This window comes from Aythya ferina, assembly GCF_964211825.1.
Source record: "Aythya ferina genome assembly, chromosome: 3".
Lineage (NCBI taxonomy): Eukaryota > Metazoa > Chordata > Aves > Anseriformes > Anatidae > Aythya > Aythya ferina.
This window is the reverse complement of record NC_140298.1, coordinates 100,198,396-100,214,619: the sequence shown is the minus strand read 5'-3', so window position 1 is coordinate 100,214,619 and position 16,224 is coordinate 100,198,396. Positions and strand designations below refer to the sequence as shown.

Below are 16,224 nucleotides of genomic sequence, written 5' to 3'. Positions count from 1 at the left end.
GCCGGACATGCTGGAACTCCAGTACGAACTTGAATCGAAGGCAGCCAAGTGGTACGCCACAATTGATATCGCTAATGCATTTTTCTCCATCCCTCTAGCAGCAGAATGCAGGCCACAATTTGCCTTCACTTGGAGGGGAGTCCAATATACTTGGAATCGGCTGCCCCAGGGGTGGAAACACAGCCCTACCATTTGCCATGGGCTGATCCAGTCTGCACTAGAGCAGGGGGAAGCTCCTGAACACCTGCAGTACATCGATGACATTATTGTGTGGGGTGACACAGCAGAGGAAGTTTTTGAGAAAGGGAAGAAAATAGTCCAAATCCTTCTGAAAGCCGGTTTTGCCATAAAACAAAATAAAGTCAAAGGACCTGCACGAGAGATCCAGTTTTTAGGAATAAAATGGCAAGATGGACGTCGTCAAATCCCAATGGATGTGATCAACAAAATAACAGCTATGTCTCCACCAACTAACAAAAAAGAAACACAGACTTTCCTAGGTGTTGTGGGGTTTTGGAGAATGCACATCCCAAATTACAGTCTGATTGTAAACCCGCTCTACCAAGTAACCCGTAAGAAGAATGAGTTTGAATGGGGCCCTGAACAACGACAAGCGTTTGAACAAATCAAGCAGGAAATAGTCCATGCAGTAGCCCTTGGGCCAGTTCGAACAGGACCAGATGTAAAGAATGTGCTCTACACTGCAGCCGGGGAGAATGGCCCCACCTGGAGCCTCTGGCAGAAAGAACCTGGGGAAACTCGAGGTCGGCCCCTGGGGTTTTGGAGTCGGGGATACAGAGGATCTGAGGCCCGCTATACTCCAACTGAAAAGGAGATATTGGCAGCATATGAAGGAGTTCGATCTGCTTCGGAGGTGGTCGGTACTGAAGCGCAGCTCCTCCTAGCACCCCGATTGCCAGTACTAGGCTGGATGTTCAAGGGAAGGGTCTCTTCTACGCATCATGCAACTGATGCTACGTGGAGCAAGTGGGTTGCACTGATTACTCAGCGGGCTCGAATAGGAAACCCCAGTCACCCAGGAATATTGGAAGTGATTATGGACTGGCCAGAAGGCAAATACTTTGGGATATCATCCGAGGAGGAGGTGGGTCGTGCTGAAGAAGCCCCACTGTACAACCAGTTACCAGAGAATGAGAAGAAATATGCCCTGTTCACTGATGGGTCCTGTCGTATTGTGGGGAAGCATCGGAGATGGAAGGCTGCTGTATGGAGCCCTACACGACGAGTTGCAGAAGCTGCTGAGGGAGAAGGTGAATCGAGTCAGTTTGCAGAAGTGAAAGCCATTCAGCTGGCTTTAGACATTGCTGAACGAGAAAAATGGCCAGTTCTCTATCTCTACACTGATTCATGGATGGTAGCAAATGCCCTGTGGGGATGATTACAGCAATGGAAGCAAAACAACTGGCAGCGTAGGGGCAAACCCATCTGGGCTGCTGCTTTGTGGCAAGACATTGCTGCTCGGGTAGAGAACCTGGCTGTGAAAGTACGTCACGTAGATGCTCATGTGCCCAAGAATCGGGCTACTGAAGAACATCAAAACAACCAGCAGGTGGATCAGGCTGCTAAGATTGAAGTAGCTCAGGTGGACCTGGATTGGCAGCATAAAGGTGAATTATTTATAGCCCGATGGGCCCATGACACCTCAGGCCATCAAGGTAGAGATGCAACATACAGATGGGCTCGTGATCGAGGGGTGGACCTGACCATGGACGCTATAGCACAGGTTATTCATGACTGTGAAACATGTGCTGCAATCAAGCAAGCCAAACGGTCAAAGCCTCTTTGGTATGGAGGACGATGGCTGAAATATAAATATGGAGAGGCCTGGCAGATTGATTACATCACACTCCCTCAAACTCGCAATGGCAAGCGCCACGTACTTACAATGGTGGAAGCAACCACCGGATGGCTGGAAACATACCCTGTGCCTCATGCCACCACCCGGAACACTATCCTGGGCCTTGAAAAACAAGTACTATGGCGACATGGTACCCCAGAAAGAATAGAGTCAGACAATGGAACTCATTTCCGAAACAACCTTATAGACACTTGGGCCAAAGAACATGGTATTGAGTGGGTGTATCACATCCCCTATCATGCACCAGCCTCCGGGAAAGTTGAACGATACAACGGACTGTTAAAGACTACATTGAAAGCAATGGGCGCTGGAACATTCAAAAATTGGGATACGCATTTGGCAAAGGCCACCTGGTTAGTCAATACTAGGGGATCTGCCAACCGAGCTGGACCTGCCCAATCAAACCTGTTACGTACTGTAGATGGGGATAAAGTTCCTGTAGTGCATGTAAGAAATATGCTGGGTAAAACAGTCTGGGCTACTCCTGCCTCAGGAAAAGGCAAACCTATTCGTGGAATTGTTTTCGCTCAGGGACCTGGATACACTTGGTGGGTGATGCAAAAGAACGGAGAGGTCCGGTGTGTACCTCAAAGAGATTTAATACTGGGTGAGAATAGCCCATGAACTGAATTGTACCATGTTAATTACTATATAATACTGTATATTATCACTACTATGACTACTGTAGGTGACTAATTAGAATGTATGGAAAAAAGTGTAACCTGAGCATGACATAAATGGTATGGAATAAGGGGTGGATAGATGAGGGGTGGTAGATAGAAATGCATAATGCTTTTTTGTGGCTCTTTTGTAGCGAAAATGCTATGTGAACTCCAGAGTGCAACTACAGGGGGTATATTATAGACCTGAATTTTCACTGAAATCTCAGCCAGATTTGAGGATCATCTGGTTCCCAACTACAGGCATCAGATTGCATTAGTATGCTTCTTTAGTTTTGTTCCGTTGGAAATAGTAAAGAAATATATCTCAGGCCTCATGCAAATAAGAAGCAAAAATACAGTTTAGAAATTATCAATGCCAACTGGAAATGCAACATAGATTTACTGCATAATTTTCAGAAGATGTTGGTATGATTTGGATAGAGTACAGATATCTCTTCCCTTTCTAATAAATAGTAAATGAATTTATTGAATTCAGTGGATTCAGTGGATTTAGCTAAGAAAAAAGAAAGCAAAAGTGCACAGTAAATCACAATGAGCACTTGAATCTTTTTCTTTCCTTTAGTGGAAAAGAAATGCAGCTTCATATTCATGTCTGCTATTTTTTTTTTTTTTTCCACAGGGTTTTGCTAGAACATATATTTTTAAAATTTTTGACCAAAACAGTTTTTCAGGAAATATTCTAACCATATAGGCAAGTGAAAGATAATTATGGAAAAATTCACTCCTTTCAGGTACATGGTGTGGAATACATTTTCATACATTTTCTCTCTCCCTTTTTTTTTTTTAATATTATTTGCAATCATGTAACCTTACATAATTAGTAATGGCATTTGTGCAATACACCATGAACGGATGTACTGGGTCTGGCTGGAATGTTAACTTTCCCGGCAGCAGCGGCGTTGTACTTAATAACCAAAATTAGTATTTGTGGTTAAAGATTGTGATATGGATTATATAGACTTGAAAAATCTATGTAATTTAAAAAATGTCATTAATTAAAGAGGTGACTTAAAAACATATTCAATAAAGCAAAAGCATTCTGTGTATTACTGTTTGATGAGGTAGGTACAAAAGTTAATGTTTTATACATCAGACCAACTTTTTAATGTTATGTTCATTGCTATTTCCTCCCACTTGTCTAGGTTTGACAAGCTTCAAAATGCCCACATATCATACAACAAAGCTCCTGCTCTGCTATTAACAGCATGGGAAATGTGCTTATAAGCACTTTGTCAAGCCCTGTAGTTAGAAGAGTCAGCAAAACCTACTCATTCATGTTTCTCATGAGCCTTTCCCCTCTCTTTCCCCCTCCTCTCCAACTGTCTCAAACAAAAAGCTGGCTCTGTGTTTGCAGTGCACTGTGAACTGTTTCATTGCTGGTGATTAAAAACAAAGGAAGTCAAACCTTTGTGGGAATTTGTAGAGTGGTAATAAATCCAGTACATGCCATCCACATGTTTTTCAAATGTCTTCATATAACCTCTGCTTTATTTTTTTTTTAATTCTCTCTTTTCTTTTCCCCCCCTCTGGGATAAATACCGTGGACAACTACTTGAAAGAAGGAAAATCCCTCTGTCATGTATCCCTCTATCATTTATCCCTCCCATGCTATCTTTATAACAGGAGATTTGGGGTGGGAGAGTAGTTCACCAAAGCAACCAAAAACCTATAAAAGCTGGACTCTACAGATGACACAATGCTGTCTTTGCTGTTGTCAGACATAACAACAAAGAAAGGCCTGATTAAGAGGAGCCACAACAGAACGTAGTTACATAGAATGGTACAGAAGGAGTGGGACTTGAATTTAAGCCTTTATAACTACAGATTTGTAGTAGTCACACTGTTGTACCTTCGGTGTAGAATATAATTGTGTGAGGTCTAAATCATCCTAACTGACAGCAAAGTTTGGACCAACGTTTGGACTGATCAAAGTAGAAGGAATGATGTCTGCAGTTAGTTTTGTGCCAATGAATATTTGGGAGAAAATGTAAAACTCCATTCATGGTTCAACTTTCTCCTTTGGCATTGCAGAATCAACTGAAAATGACTCTGCCTTGCCAGCTGAAGACTTGCCTGTTCAGAGAGAGTTATAGCATGCACACTTGGAGGATGATTTGTACTTGGCAGGGAGCAGAGGGAGAAGTGTGCCCGCTCTGTGCTGTGTTCCAGGAGCCATCAGCTGGCACTGCCATATGAACTGCCTGCCAGGGCGAGCGGACTGAAGGATCGCATTTGCTCTGAAGACTTAAAAAGTAAAAACAAACTGTATTGCTCCCTACTGATTATGTGCAACACTTACTAAAACATTTAGCAAACTGTCTTCTGAGTATTCATCATAGCTGTTGTATGCGTAATTCTGAACAGAACTAGTGTTATAAGCAGCAGATAAAGTGCTAGCTAAAGCCATCAGCCCTTCCAATTTGAGAATTTTGATAGCAGGCTGAAGTACTGAAGCTGAACACTTTTCATCAGAGAGCATAGCTAAAGTGAGAAAGGAAACAATAAATAGTCTTTGTTTCAGTCCTCTAAGATAGGGACCAGGGAATGGGAAATACGGACTTTGTGCCTTGGATGACAGACTTGATTGCCCAGCATGGCAAGGGGACTTTGTGACACCCTATAGGATAGAACTGCATTTTTCCAGTAATTTTCCTTTCCTCCCTGTCTCATTCATTTCTTGTCATCTCTGTTCTGAGACATATCAGGCAGAGGTCCTACAGGTAGCAAAACTATGAAATTCTCTTTTAAAAATCTTTATTTATTTACTTTTAAATTCGGAGTAAATAAAGATTTTAAAGTCTTTCCAAACAGCCCTTCTGGCCTGCACGCATTCATTCATCAGTTTCACAACACAGCTTGTACTGTGTTCCCATTTCCTCTTCAATCACTTGAACTCATTGTTTAATTGATAGCAGTAATGAGTTGCTATCATCTCTGCAATAGCCATGAGAGGGATCGGAGACTGCTTGCCAATAGGCTTCATCAGAGCTATTTTGGAAGGAGTGAACTAAAGTGCCAGAACACTAACACTGCACAGCACAGATAGCCGATGGGCAGAACCGTTCCAGTACACAATATTTTGGATCATTCCACCATAAAATTAGCTCTGGCTCTCCCTGTTATGTCCTGTCACTAGAAATGTTGATGCTCAGGAATGAGGATCTGTGTTTTCAGTTTTAAAGTGACTGTGCTGTACTGGATACCATCATTTTGGGTCATATCTTTTCCCTAGGGGAAGCCTTTTTCCCATTGTCCCCACCTCCATGCTTGGGCCAAGACTCCCTGCTCTCCTAGTTCCTCAGTCAGGTGTTTCCTGATTTTTACTCAGTCAGTCCATGCTTTTCCTTCTGAGACTTTTATCCAATATAATTTTTTCCTACTCCAGCTTTCAGCTGCAATCTCCCCAGCCACAGTGTCTCTTATTAACACCCCCACAATGTTCTGGCCTGCTCAATCATCCTTGACTATGTCCAAAAAGAGTTCTTCAGTCCTCTACCACACTGCCCCACTCCATTTCCACATTTCCCCTCAAGGCACAGCACTGCCTCGCAAACATCTCCTCACTCACAGACCTTATCCGATGCACTTTCTTTTGGCCTATGCTATCCTGTTCTTTTCTCAAAGTCTTCATGCTTTCTGAGCTGCCTCTTCCCTTTCCTTTGAAACCAGATCAGATGATCTCTTAACTGTCCCATATGCTTCTTTTTTCTTGTTTCTCCATCAGCTCCTCCTCCTACCTCATTTCCTCCACTTGGCTCCTGTTCATTAGCCCCTGCAACACCGCTGCTCCAGGAACTAAAGTTACCCTCAACTGAGTCCCATTTCTGCAGCTCACGCAAAGTACTGTTTAGAAAACTTCCTCGTGTGTATTCCCATTTTGGATGCCAGCAAGAGCAGTGTCTGGAAGCCGCAGCTGGAGTAGAAACAGAGGGGTGGTGCTGGGGAGCTTAGGAAATTTGGACCAGCTTCAAACTTCCTTCAATGAAGCATAGGGAGGCAATTAATGGGGAAGCCTGGCACAGTGCCCATCTTCAGAGTCTGCTTGTGTTGTACAGCTGGCCTTATTCATTTGAACATTTTCTTTGGTTCAATTCACCACATGGCTTTACTTCACTAGGATTAGCTCTTCAGTTGCTGTAAACCTATGCAGCCTTATAGAAAGTAATGTAGACATGCTGGTTTACAGCAAATAAGGATATGGTCCTTTTTGTTTTGTTTTGTTTTTTCTTTTGTGTTTGAAAAATTGAAACAGAATTTCACTTGGTGTCACATCAAAACCCCAAGTTAGACATAATTTCAGTGTAAAACCTCAAAGTGGTCTGGGAGAATATGAAAAGGTTTATGAAGTTTAGGGAATCTTTAAATAGGCTTAATTTCAGTTCTGTACATTCAATTATCTCATGTGGTTCCCAGTGTCAGGTTTTATTACAATAATGTTACATTAATTTAATTAATCTGCAGTTGGAATAAAAGACGTAAAAATGTGCATGATGTATTCAGACATGTATTTTTTTGACCTTATTCTGAATCCTACATTTTTAGCAGTCTGAAATTCTCAGTTTCATAGGGTTCCTAGGCATTAGGATAGATTTCCAATGGGAAGTTAGCTTTGAGCCAAGAGAGGATTTAAGGATCTTGAAGTTAGGCAGTGCAGCAACTCTATTTTAAGCACTTTTCCTTGGCATTCAATCCAGAATCAAGAGTTACAGTCCCCAGAGCATGGGAAGGGTTGTTAAATTCAAAATGGTACTCAGAACCCCCTGTGCACTGAGAGGGGAAGGGTACGCAACAGAAATGGCCAGTGATGGGTTATGGTGAACATTTTTTGGCTCATTCAAGTTTAAGCACAGAGTCAAGGCTCCAGACAGGCTTATTGACTAATTAAAGTATGTTTTAGAGTTACCTTAATTATCTAAGAATAATTAAGACCACTTTCAAGTTCTTGTTATGAACAGGATTCCCATGATGCTCAAGCTCTGATGTCAAAAACTGTAGCTGGTTCTGTGCCACCTCCAGGCATTAATATGTTTAGGAATTTGTGCCAGACCTCAGTGATTATAGGTTCTTTGCTTATGTTAGATTGGCATCAAAAATATAATGCTTCTGAAGATGACTATGGAATGGATTATAAAGGTAGCAAAAAAAGCCCGTCTTTTGTATAAGTATCTTTAGTTTTTTGACCTTAGGGTCAATTAATTTATTTATTTACTGCATCAGTTAAAGGAGATATATAACTTCAAATTCATTCCTTGGTGAAGAGCAGCTCAAATGTGAGACTGAAGTGGAATGGGAAGTATTGCCATTGTTTCATTTGCGGTTTGCCAGATGGAGGAAACAACACAAGAGGTAGCCAGAAGGGGAATAAACACAGGGCAGCCTGGCTTGGAAGCTTAGTCATCACAAAGTGTAGTGGAATTGGGACAGTCCTGAGCTCTAATTCCTGTACTATGAACATCACACGTAGGGAGCAAAAGATGAGTAACCCTGAGTTGCTCCTGGTGTGCATAGAAATTGGACGGTTTGGTAGTGATCGGATGTCAGCAGTGTTCAAAGTTTTTTTTGTTGTTGTTGTTTGTTTGTTTGTTTGTTGTTTCAATTATACATCAGTAGATAGAAGATGCTCACAAGCATGATTCCCCAAGCAAAGACAGTCCATACTGCACATGCTCAAAAGGTAATAGGGAAAATCCTCAGGCAGCTAGCAGAAACCCTGAAGCTGAGATTTGCATGCCGTAACCATCTTAGTGTAAAAATGATGTAAAAATGTACTTGGCATATGTACACAGCAGTTAATGTGAGTAACCTTCTTTCACATATGTTAAAAAAAATCAAAAAAAAAAAAATAATCACAAGACTCACAGATTAAGAGCCTAACGGGAGCAGTGCAGCCCAATTTACCAATGCACAAAAGCCACAAAAGAGGACAGCTTTAACTATCATTAAGATGAATTACTTTCCTCTTCTGTCATTTTTTCCTAAAAAAAAAATGTCATTGTAGTAAAATGGACCAATGCTCAATTGTTTATTAACTCTCTTCTTCCACTAAGGCATTTATTGTTCCTTCACTAAAGCACTCCTTTCCTACCAATTTAAAAAATAAAATCTCTTAACCAGATTGTTTATCTAGGTAGTGAGAAAAATATCCAAAACAGTTTCTGCAAAGAAATTGCTTTAAAAAGTAATTATAGAGTGATTGCAAAGAGCTTCAGAAGAACATACCGTGAACATGTTAATTATTTTCTCATCTAACCTCTCCTTAATGTGATTCAAGGCAAAAGCAAAAATAAATCAGCTCCTAAGGATTTTAATATAAAGCATCCTATTCACAAACGTACCTTCATTTATCCCTTCTTAGACTAAGGCCAAACCCTCAGTGTTGTTGGGAGTTTCCTCTTAGCTGCCTGCAGTCAAATTTTTGCTGCATTTTTTGTTGCCGTTCTCCATTTGCAAGCTGTTATCTAAAGCAATGCTATTCAGAGCAGGTCACTCCTCACACTAATTTTATCCTAGAAATGACTGATACGATCAGTGCATTTCGTAGCTTGGAGTAAAAATGCTTCCTCTGAGCTGAGCTTAAATGTGTTTCTCTCACATGATTGCAGATGCATCAGTAACATTCACAGACCACCAGGCTTCCTGAAGAAACTACTGAGTGCCAAAGTCTGCTTTCATTTATGTGAAAGTTAAATTCTGCCATTATACATGCTGGTGGCCAATGAACCAGGTTGTAAAACATTAATTAAGAATATAATTTCCCCAGTGTGAATAGTGTGTGCATTTTTGAGGGCAGATTTTAGCTGTTTTACCATTGTTTTCCAAAAGCTTGTTTCCCATGCAGTTGCGCTTAGTTACTCTACATTAAGATTGGCTATGCCAAAGATTTGTACAGAATTTTACTATACATAGATTGGTAATGTTCAGTGCCATATTTTCACTGAAGTGAAAATCTTAATATCTGACATATTCTCATAGATATTGCTCTGATTAAAGGAGAAATGTGATGCTTCAGCAAAATAAATTTTAATAACTTTTTACCAGGTTTAATGTTCTAATATGTATAGGGCTGATCTAAAGCTGGCAACCTTTGCATCTATAAAACACCTTTCCATTAGAAATGACATGCCAGTACTGTTAACAGTGTTTTGAGATTTGAGTCTTCAGACACCACTTCCGACCTGATGTTTTGTGTAGCACAACACCTGTATACTGATCCTCCCTGTAAAAAGTCACTTGCAACACTTGCAACACTATCTGATAAACACCGAGCAATCAGAAAAATGACCCTTTCTATCTCAAGTGCACACATGGTTCCAAATAGCAACGTTTCTGATACTTTGATGCAGATATTTTTTGGTTGATAGCAATATCAGCCATGCTGTGATGTTCAGTTCCTGAGTTCACTTTCCAAAATAAGTTTAAGATAGGACAGACTTACTGTCTTAATAACTACAGTGATATCTGAATTCTCTGCTTCATTTCTCTTTGTGTCTGGGAGTGGTTTCAGTTTATTGCCTTCATTGGACTTAAAAAGCACTACAACGTTTGCTGTTCTTTCGAAATGGACATACAGCTACAAGACACCACTCTGAAACTTATTTGATTATTAATTTATCCAAGCAATTTTCAATATTTAGTGATGAACACTGATTTTTAATCAATGGCATAAAAGAGATTTTTTATTCCACCATGCAGTTTAGCCAATTCTCCCTTCCACACAACCAGGCACACTGGTCATCAGCTCCCCAAAACCCTTGTGTGAGATGCTGAGAACCCTTAGAAATGTATGTGAGTGCTCTGTATAGCTGAGAAGATCCAACACCTCTAACCACACAGAAAAGCTGATCCGTCTCTGTTTCTGGGTTCATAAAATAAAATTACCGTCTAGGTAATTCTATGTAAAGATTACTATAAAAAATATTTTAATACTAAAAGTTGAAAAAGTTGGAGTCATCTAACCTTTTAATTAGATAAACATGAGCTTAAATTTTACTGCTTTAGTTACATGAAATGGCATGACATTTTCTTCCTTTTGGAAATACAACTATTTAAGTTTGTTCCAAGACAAAAATATTATAAGACATAGTAATATCACCACCTTGTGGGGAAGAAATGTGTCGCAGTACGTACAAGTATTCTTATGTCTGTGAATATTCCTGGAGCTCCTATGTACTCAAGAGGGAGAACCAAAATCAAAATATAGTTTAAAAGTGCTGAATTTATAAATAAAGCAAATATTTTAATGGAAAGCAATTTGTACTACAAATTACAAGGTATTGCAATAGATGGATTTATCTTCTGATTTTTGCTTAGCAGCATCAACTGTCTACACTTCATAAAATATTATGACTTAAGCTTTGATTTCTAAAGGCATTTAAAATTTATAAATATGTTTAATGCATGCATAAATGAATAATAATAATAAAAAGGATAAGTGTATTTAACAGCCACTTTGCACAGTGTTTCCAACAATTCTGCTCATTGTCATAAAATATGTTTAAATTAGGCTTTTCTGAGAATTTGGACCTCTGGCAGAGGCAGAATAGTACCCAACCTGTACTCAGAGAATTTACAAACAAGACCATCATTTCTCCTAAAGCCTCCCCTTTTTTCCTTTCCTTTTTCCTTTCCTATTTCCTTTCTTTTTTCCTTCCCTTCCCAATTTACAAACTCAATCAGACATAAAGCAGGGTTTGTACAGACAACAGTTTCATTCACCTCAGGCCTTACAGTCTATCCTATGCACTGAATGACGTAGCATCCTGTGGAAAATATAGTATATGCTTATGTTATTAAAGGGTGTAGTATAAGAGCTATACTGAAGGTTTAACATCAGAATTGGAAACTTAACTCTGTAATTTCCTAATACTTTTGGATAATTTTCAACATCAGTTTTACAGAGAAAAGTGAAAACATTTTTTTTTTTTTCTTAATCTGTTATTATAACACCACTGAGGTACTCCTCTAGGTCTTAGAAAAGTAAAAGGAAACTTTGAAACACTTTCTAAAATACAATAAAACCTCTGTGAAGGGCTTTTGTATTTTTGAAGAAGGAAACCGTTTTACTACTAGAAATGATTTCTTTTTTCTCTGTCATAGTACCTATGTAGCAAAAAAAATCCATGTACAGCAGAATGCTATCAGGATGAAATAATATTTAATAATTATTACAGAATTGTCTAGGTTGGAAGAGACCTCAAGATCATTGAGTCCAACCTCTGACCTAACACTAACAAGTCCTCCACTAAACTATATCACTAAGTTCAACATCTAAACGTCTTTTAAAGACCTCCAGGAATGGTGACTCCACCACTTCCCTGGGCACCCCATACCAATGCCTCACAACCCTCTCAGTAAAGAAGTTCTTCCTAATATCCAACCTAAAACACCCCTGGCACAACTTTAGCCCATTCCCCCTCATCCTGTCACCAGGCACATGGGAGAATAGACCAACCCCCACCTCGCTACAGCCTCCTTTAAGGTACTTACAAAGAGCGATAAGGTCACCCCTGAGCCTCCTTTTCTCCAGGCTGAACAAACCCAGCTCTCTCAGCTGCTCCTCATAGGACTTGTTCTCCAGACCCCTCACCAGCTTTGTCGCCCTTCTCTGGACCCGCTCAAGCACCTCGATGTCCTTCTTGTAGCGAGGGGCCCAAAACTGAACACAGTACTCGAGGTGCGGCCTCACCAGAGCCGAGTACAGGGGGACTGTCACTCTATCACTTCCCTAGACCTGCTGGCCACACTGCTTCTTATGCAAGCCAGGATGCTGTTGGCCTGCTTGACTACCTGAGCATACTGCTGGCTCATATTCAGCTGACTATCAACCAATACTCCCAGGTCCTTCTCTGCCAGGCAGTTCTCCAACCACTCATCTCCCAGCCTGTAGCTCTGCTTGGTATTATTGCACCCCAGGTGCAGGACCCGGCACTTGGCCTTGTTGAACTTCATACAGTTGACCTCAGCCCTAAATAATAATATATATTATATTATATATTATATGATAAATATATTATATAATAATATATAATATATAATAATATATAATATTAATTATAATTATTAATAATTATTTAATAAGAATAACATAATACTTTCCAGCATAACTTAGCATAATTTTATTTATGCTATAATTTTATTTATGCTTTTTTAGAAGACAATATGGCTTTAACTTTACAAAGGTGAAATAATTTTTGTTGGTTTTGCTTTGTTTTGTTTTGGCCTGCACTGGAGAAAACCATTGCAGAAAACCTATACTACTCAAAGATAACTGAAAATTGTCACTTAGAATGCCCACCTGATGTATTTAATTTGGATTCTTCAGTAATTAAAAATTCTTTTAAAAAGGCTTTCATGAAATGATTCAGGGAACCTAAGCTGCTCCTAGGCTTCCTACCCATCCATGGGGGTCTCCAGACAGTGATTTCAGACAGCGTTGGTTAGGAGTGCACCACTCTGTTACCTGGGAAGTCCCAGATGGGTGAATGGAAAGGTGACCAGCATAGGATTCATAGCAGGCACCTCTTACAGCTTAATATCTGGACACTGGTTACACTTTTGGGAGAAGGTACTACAAGCAGGATGGCTTATTTCAAATTGTGGTACAGCAGTTGGGAAGAAATCAGGAAAAGTCTCTGGGTTTGTACTAACCAGAGGATGTTTGCACTACAATTTCTACTGCTTTGTAGACCCCCAAATGGCAGAAGAGGCAGGGTTGATTCTCTTTTGAGCTTTCTCTGTTGAACCTGGACTTTTTACAACACAAACCAGAAAAAAAAAAAAAAAAGCAAGGAAGTAAGCTAAAGGAAGCCCCTTCTCCAGGGAGAAGGGGATTTTACTGAGAGAAGTTTCTAGTTTTCCTGCTCCTGGTATTGTTTGTTCACAATGACTCTTAAATACATAAGTTTCTGAGTTCTATGTGTATATATGTATATATACACATATATACACATATATACATAGATATGTATACACATATATTTCAAGACAGTTTCCAGGTCCCTTTTCTTTTTCTTTTCTTTCTTTTTTTTTTTTTTTTCTTCTGACTATATAGACCTTCTGAGAGCCCAGATGCATTCATCATTAGTTATTTTTGTCACCTAATTTGTTATCAAATTGTTATCAAACTTTCAGGCACAGTGTTCTTTCAAAAATCCTACCAGACTCACAGCTCCACCAGATCCACAGCCAAGAAGAGGAATTTGGAAAACCTCACCTCCAGACCATACTTGTGACTGCTGTCTACATTTTGCATTTGTGAATTCCCTCAGATATACCAACACAAAGAAGACTTTTTAGTCTCCTGTGTCTCACCTATGTCATGATTCAGAACTGAGACAAAGAGCTGACTAAAACGCTGGAGAAAGCAGTATCTACCAGGTATTATCTTTGTGCACTGCTTGCCTCACAGTAAGTACTGCAAAGCAACCACGATGGTACCACCTGAGAAAGGGGAGTGGTGCACCACTTTTTCAGAACAGACTAACAGCTAGGGAACTCCCTTGGGAAAGAAGACAGGAGGTTCTCATGTCAGGTGTTTATTCTCAAGAGTATTTCTGTTTTTCTTATTAGCCTCAAAGAAGATGTACATGTATAATTGATCTGGGGAGAGCAGGCACAGGTCTGTCCTTACTCATCAAGCAAGGTGTCCGCATCACTATGTGACTGCTACACTTTGTGTTTGTTCTCAGCCTGTTTTCAAATAGAGTTGATGATGTACTTATTCTATCAACCACTGTATAAGGCATTCACAAACATAGTGGAGAAAATAATTTTTAATGTCCATGGAGGATAATAGTTGGTCTTTCTTTTAGGATATGTTTTTGCTAGTTAGCAAGGACACTAGAACTTGACAGTCTGTATGGTAAAATTTTCCCTAGGTATGCCTACAGTACAGGCTGTCTTGCAATTTTCCAAATAATCCTGGTTTTAAATCAACCCTGGTTGTCCTGATCAGCTGAAGCATCCCCAATTACACCCTTGGTTGACCACATTTTCCATCAATTGTTACATCCAAATTTCAGCAACACGTTATTAAGGTTAGGGTACAAGGATGAACCCTATGTGAGTAAAGTGGGCTAAAGAAACACATCTTCTACAAGGAGCCATTACTTTTTTCCTTTTAATCTAAAGTTGTCAAAATTATTACTAGACCAGTTACGATGATATTTACATTTAATTCTGGCTACCTAGCTATTACAACTTTTTCCTAATAGTGGTACAGTTAGCACAGATTTATATAATTCCTCAAGTATCTAACAATTTCTTGCACCAAGCTCATCTTTCTTTATTTCTCATGGTTCTGGCAATGACACCTATCTGCTTTGGTGTTTAAGAGAATTTAGTAAACAGTGTTGTCCAGATTCTGCCAATTTCATTCTGATGCATTACTACTGGTACTGTAGTTGTGGTGTTGCTGATGAGTGCTTTAATTGCCAGGCTAGACTGCAGATGAACTCTCACTAATCATGTGTTTGTCCTTAGGATGGTACAAGGACTTGAAGTCACGAAGTGCTGAAGCCCAGAACAGGAATATTTCTATCCTGATGCTCTGTGCTAGCCAGCTCTGGGGTTTCTGCTTCTCTCACCTTTGCAAACACCTGTTGCAACAGAGTGCCTGCTGTCACTGTATCACAGAATTAGGATGGTGATCCAAGGCCATCCAACCAAACCTCCTTCTCCAAGCTTTCCAAGTCCATTCAGGTTGCTCATGGGCTTCCCAGACAATTTTTGAATATCTCCAGTGATGGAGATACCACAAGACCCCTGGCAACCTGTTCTTAAGCATTTTCATGGGGACTTTCTACATGTCAATAAAAACTTGAAGTTCCCTTTGCTGCAAATTGTAACTGGTACTTGTCTCTTTGTTGATCACTGGTATGAAAGTTCTAGCTCTGTCTTGTCTATAGCCTTGCATTAGGCAGCAGTCAGATAAACCTTTATCTCTCTTCCACACTAAGACATCTTTGAAAACAGGTTTTGTTAAAGGACCTTATTCCTAGAAGATAAAAATTAAGTACCTTGTTTCAAAGCCCTTTTCAAACTTCTGACTACAACTTACAACCAATCCGCTACATTTCTTAAATTACCATAGCAGATGAAATCAGTAGTTGTATCTTGGAAATAAAAACCAACCAACCAGACAAAAAACACACACAAAAGGTAACAAACCCAAGTGCTTGAAAACCGTGTGTGTGAATGTAGTACCCTAAACTGCCTGCAAGGGTATTTGTCCCCAGACTGGTACTGCTGCAGAGGAGGATGACTACCAGCCAGGTTAAACAATAGCCAGGCATTTGCCAGGGGACTTTTGATTCATGAAGTGGCTCAGCTTCAAAGGATGCATAAAAGATAAAATACTTCCTTTTTTTTTTTTTTTTTTTTTACCTTGGGGTGAAGGTGTGAGAAAGCACATGAGGTTAGTTTGGCACTGCCAGGAGTTGCTCTGTGGCATCACAGCCTTCCTGATGACCATCACAAGCAGACTGCTCCTGACTGGTGGCCACATGTGGGGACCCACACCTCGATGTGCCTGCGGGACCTTGCAGGGGATTTCACACAAATATGAGCCCCATCAGACTGTGGGGAGCTGCAGGGGCACACACAGAGCTGGAGCACCCACATCTCCAGGGGAAATAGAAGTGTAAGTTTGTAAATGGACAGCCA

General features: G+C 40.1%; 1 long non-coding RNA gene across 1 annotated transcript in view; it reads left to right on the top strand.

Annotated features, from left to right (window-relative positions):
- LOC311435222 overlaps nt 1-15,401 on the top strand; it is a 60,919-nt gene extending 45,518 nt beyond the window's left edge. The window contains exons 2-3 of the long non-coding RNA XR_014692001.1: nt 13,693-13,938; nt 15,043-15,401. This is a non-coding gene — a long non-coding RNA (uncharacterized lncRNA). The remainder of the gene's footprint in view (nt 1-13,692; nt 13,939-15,042) is intronic.
- The last annotated feature ends 823 nt before the right edge of the window (nt 15,402-16,224 follow it).